Source organism: Papio anubis, chromosome 10 (genome assembly GCF_008728515.1).
Source record: "Papio anubis isolate 15944 chromosome 10, Panubis1.0, whole genome shotgun sequence".
Lineage (NCBI taxonomy): Eukaryota > Metazoa > Chordata > Mammalia > Primates > Cercopithecidae > Papio > Papio anubis.
The window spans coordinates 28,319,530-28,324,529 of record NC_044985.1 but is presented as its reverse complement, the minus strand read 5'-3'; the positions used below and the strand labels follow the sequence as shown (position 1 = coordinate 28,324,529).

The 5,000-nt window shown below is 42.2% G+C and overlaps 1 protein-coding gene and 1 long non-coding RNA gene across 21 annotated transcripts in view; one reads left to right on the top strand and one right to left on the bottom strand.

Annotated features, from left to right (window-relative positions):
* The window catches only part of ZEB2 (zinc finger E-box binding homeobox 2), a 135,301-nt gene that overhangs the window by 68,923 nt on the left and 61,378 nt on the right, over window positions 1–5,000 (top strand). The gene's annotated exons all lie outside the window — the stretch shown is intronic.
* LOC103876217 overlaps window positions 751–5,000 on the bottom strand; it is a 5,474-nt gene continuing 1,224 nt past the window's right edge. For both annotated transcript variants that reach the window (XR_001893234.1, XR_001893233.2), the window contains 3 exons: window positions 4,225–4,351; window positions 2,130–2,252; window positions 751–836 (listed from right to left, as the gene is read on the bottom strand). This is a non-coding gene — a long non-coding RNA (uncharacterized LOC103876217). The remainder of the gene's footprint in view (window positions 837–2,129; window positions 2,253–4,224; window positions 4,352–5,000) is intronic.

The following is a 5,000-nucleotide window of genomic DNA, read 5'->3' as shown; positions in this document are numbered from 1 at the left end:
AAAAAAAAAAAACCAGGCCGGGCACAGTGGCTCATGCCTGTAATCCCAGCACTTTGGGAGGCCAAGGCAGGCAGATTACCTGAGGTCAGGAGTTCGAGACCAGCCTGGCCAACACATGGTGAAACCCTATCTCTACTAAAAATACAAAAATTAACCAGGTGTGGTGGCGGGGGCCTGTAATCCCAGCTACTCGGGAGGCTGAGGCAGGAGAATTGCTTGTACCAGGGAGGCAGAGGTTGCAATGAACTGAGGTCATGCCACTGCACTGCAGCCTGGGTGACAGAGCGAGACTCCGGCTCAAAAACAAAACAAAACAAAAAAAGCACCATACTCAGAGCTGCTATAAGTAACATGCAGTTGTAAGCCACACACTTCTTTTCGTGATTCTTATTTTAAAGATTGGAAAGTAGAATTCGTATTTGTTTGTTGTACTAATTCTGGTGGTATACCTGGAATTAATAAATGGTCCTAAGACACTAAGGCGTTACTTTCTTGCATTATTCTAAATCAGACTGTTGATTAGAGAGAATAATCCAAAGGTAAAATAGTCAGAAAATTTATTTTTATATAGGTTTAAAAAGAAAAAGAGATTGATTTTTCTGAAGAGTTATAATTACATTCAGTATGTACCTTTTGTGCATTGAAATAATTTTAGATTTTCTGAAAAGCAAATATTGATGTAATTCAGCTCTCAAAACACTCGATTCCATGCCTTTCTTCCTAGTGTTTATGTAAAAGCAAGTCGTCAGTTGTTGCTGCCTCAGACCTATGACAAGTTCTTCTGTATTAGGTGGGCATTACTCATACACTTTTCCATAGTAGATCCAGTGGTTTACCTGGAATTAATACAATTTATTAATTAAGTACTAAGCTATGTTACATTTATTGTATTTATTCAAGTGGTAATACAATTCCAGTGGTAATACAATGTATTAATTCCAGGTGTACCTACCACTGGAATTAATACAATAAATACAACATAGCTTACTACTCAAGTCTATTATATGCCATCTAAAATAACTAATCAGAAAGGCTGTATGTCTGAAACACCCAAAAGTCACTCATCCTCTTTCTTAAAACATTAAAAGTTTTGGCAACTCTTCTGAATCCGAGTTGTATGAGTCCTTTACTGTACTAAGCTGGACATCTTAAGGGCTACACGTTTTAATATTTACACTGCCCCGACTCAGTTGGTAACCGCCAGCAAATCATCTCAGCCCAATTTTTGTCCTTTTCCTGAAGAAAGCTAAATTTGATTTCATGATCACTGTTTGCTGAAGAAGACAGTCCCGTGAATGGTCCAAAGTAAGGCCAGCTCTCAAAATAGCCACCAACTCTGAGTCAAGGCATCCACCTTCATTCTAATCAGGAAGGGAAGATAGAAAGTTTCAAGACCAGCCTTCACCTTGCACTGAATGTAATGGGGTCTTACTCTTAGCCACTTTCCACTACCTTTCAACCTAAAAGCCAAGAAAAGCAAGGATTTGGATTTTAAAGATGTACTTGTTATAGGTGTTCATGGGTTTTGTTAGCATTGTTGTTTTTTAGGGATGAGGGGTATTACTGGAGTGGAAGGGGGAGTTGTGTTGCTTTTAGTTTGTCATTTAGGATGTTAAAGTTAGTATGGGTTTCAGTTTGCATTTGAAAAATTAGAATGGTAATGAGCAAGGTGCCAGAAGGAAATAACAAAGCACATTTTCCTGAATAGCTCTCCCTGTCTTCTGTGTTCAGATTCCACTCCGACTTCCCAACCCGGCTTCCTCTCCCGCCTGCTCCCTTCTGAGGTGCAGTGTAGAAGTTCATTCTCAGGTTTCTCTCAGTTTGCAGGACGAGATGCTGCTGGCCAGGCCAAGGGCAGTTATGCCAGCTCAGTGTAGTGTGGCTTCCTTACCCCAGCGCGCGCAGGCTGAAAGCTCAGCCAGTTTCTCTTTCTGAGGCTGCTTCACGTCTTCTCAGGGATTTCCAAGGCACGGACGTTCATTTGCCTAAAACTCTCTTAAACTGCCTGACTAAAAAAATAAGTACCTAAGTACGACATAAGTGGTGCACCCACGCAGGATAATTAGGATTGATGTGCTCTTTTAGAGGCACCAGATCCTCAACCTCCCCTTACTAGTGGCATTTCTCACCTGCTCATGTGGTGCCCACCTGTGGCTTGCTGGCATGGCCACTGCCTGCAAGTGGGGAGATTTCCAAGTTCAAAATGAAGGCCTGATTTGACATGGTGGAACACTGTAGGACTGTGTGGAGCTCTGTGAAGGAATTAAGGATGGCATGAAGTCCTAGTTTGTGTCACTGCTCCCTTGTTTATGTTCTTTCCTCGACTATTCCCACGCCCCCTCTCCAGATTTTGCATGGCTTTTATAGCCTCTAGTAATTATATCAGCAGCATGGAGTCTATTTTTATCTCTTCTGAATGTGTGCAACATAAATGTCAAAAACCATAAAGGCCCTTTTTAGCATGTACCTTGCGTGCACAGTTTGAAAAGTATGATGCAGCATTCAGAGAGATGTTGCATTTTGAGGTGAGACAGATGAAAAGTGGAAAACTCAATTTCACCACTTATCTGCGTGAACTTTCAGTAAGTCCTTTATCATCTTGAACGTTTAGCATTTTCTTCTGTAAAATGGAATCCTGCTGCCTACCTCATAGGGTGGCAGCACGGAACCTAGTTTAGTGTCCGGGATGCCCCCTTTCCACAGCAGGTGCCCCCAAACTCCTAAATTATATATTTCATGCTTAAATGTCATGACCTTTCAATGCCCTCTATTGCCCTTTATCAAACTTAGAAACGGAGTAAAAATAAAATCTTACCGGCTCAACATGACTACTGTAAGTCACCATAGGATTGTCACAAAATTAGCATGTGAAAGAGTCATACAGAACTCACTATCACCAAAAACTGTCCCTAGACTTGGCTAACAATTATCATAACACCTAGCACCTATTACTAAGCACTTTCTGGGAGCTGGTCTCTCTAGGTGCTTTACACGTAACCTTCACAACCTCCCACTGACCCAGTGGATATTCTTGTCCTCCACTTAATAAAGGAGGACATGGAGGCAGGTAGGATAATTTACCAGAAGTCACAAGTTAGGCAGTTAGAGAGCTGGATTCAAATTGAAGCATCTTGATCCCAGAACCTACAGAAACATAAAGTGTCTACCAGGCAGGAGCATTCACGTGGCTGAGCTACCCCAGCTTCTAGCAAAGTTGTTTCCTGTCTTTGCACTTCCTATTTGAAGTTGGGCCCTGAAAGAGGCCAGAGGGGCCCGTCAGAAGGGCATGTGAAGCTGCAGTCCCTTACTCAGCTACGAGTTAGGGACCATCATGCTTTAAGGGGGGACATGGCCTCAGCGTGTTCAGGTGGTCCAGTACCATGGTACAGTTTTCATGGCTCATTAATTTATCTTTAATTGAAGATAAGTTGGGAGAATTTAGAGTTGTGAGAAAATGTGTTCTTTTCTAGTCAAAAATTCTCCTCTAGTTGTGATGAATGGACAAGATGGGAGTAACTGGGGGATGTGGTAAGGAATAATGATAAATAATAAAGAGCATATTTGTAGGCCCTAAACAAAATCTAGTGATGGAAGGAAGAACATATATAGGCATGTTAGACATATGAGAAGTATCATAATACATTTTATGGGTAAGCTAATAAGAACCAATTATGCAAATTTTCTCTACTTTTTTGTGAGCTACTTATTGATTACCCCAGTCATTTTTCCATTGCTACCACTGCATAAAGCAGAGGAAGCCAATGCTGTCAGAACCCTCTTATTTATACAGTAAAGGCTATTACCGACCAAGTACTTAGCAGCCAGAGAAATCTTGCATGAAAAACAGAACTGGGGCCTGAAGAACTTAGAATATGTCATTTAGAGAAATATGATCACTGGTATATACTAAAGTGCTCCAACGTTTAAAAAACTTTAAAATCAGTTTACTGAAATTTACAGTTGTTAAACTTAATTCTTTTTTCTTTTTTCTTTTCTTTTTTTTTTTTTTTGAAACAGGGTCTCACTCTGTCACCCAGGCTGGAGTGCCGTGGCACGATCTCAGCTCACTGCAACCTCCACCTGTTGGGTTCAAGCAATTCTCCCACCTCAGCCTCCCCAGTAGTTGGGGTTTCAGGTGCATGCCACCATGCCCGGCTAATTTTTGTAATTTTGGGTGGTGATGGGGTTTCACCATGTTGGCCAGGCTGGTCTCGAACTCCTGACCTCAGGTGATCCGCCTGCCTCAGCCTCCCAAAGTGCTGGGATTAGAGGTGTGAGCCACTGCGCCCGGCCAGTTCTTGGTCTTTGGTATGGTGCCCTTACGAGTCATCAAGCTCATATGTGGAAGTTTCTGAGAGAAGAAAAAAAAAATGAGAGTAGATTAATGACTATTAAAAATACCCTGGGACCTAGGAATACCCATAGTAAAGAGCACCAGGCACTGGACAGATAATTGGTCTAAAGAGCCTGGACCTTGCTGAAGGTAATATACACATGTAACATGCTTTGTGAAAATGGAGTCCTGAAGACTAAAGGTATATCTTTTCCATATTGGCTAAGTGACTTAATTGCTCACTTACTAGTTTGAGAAAGGGGAGGAGAGGGGATGTGGAGAGGGAATAAGGAAGAAGGAAGGAAGGAAGGAAGGAAGGAAGGAAGGAAGGAAGGAAGGAATGGAGGGAGGGACGGAGGGAGGGTGGAGGGAGGAAGGGAGGGAAGGAGAAAAGAAGGGAGGAAGGAAGGATGTGGAAGGACAGAAGGGGGGCAAAGGATGATTCAATATCCTTTGACTACTGACATAGGGCCTATTTGGGGAAGTAGAAGATGGTGCATGGAGTCTCCTGAAAGCATCATATGAATGTTTGAAAATGTTATTGCCCACACAGTGCAAGTGCGTTTAGGTATGTTTCAAGATAGGCGGGCTAACTCTGAACTAGGGATTCCCAAGTTTAACTGCCTTATGAAGGTTAGAATTTGAGCACTTAAGTTCAGGGAAGGAA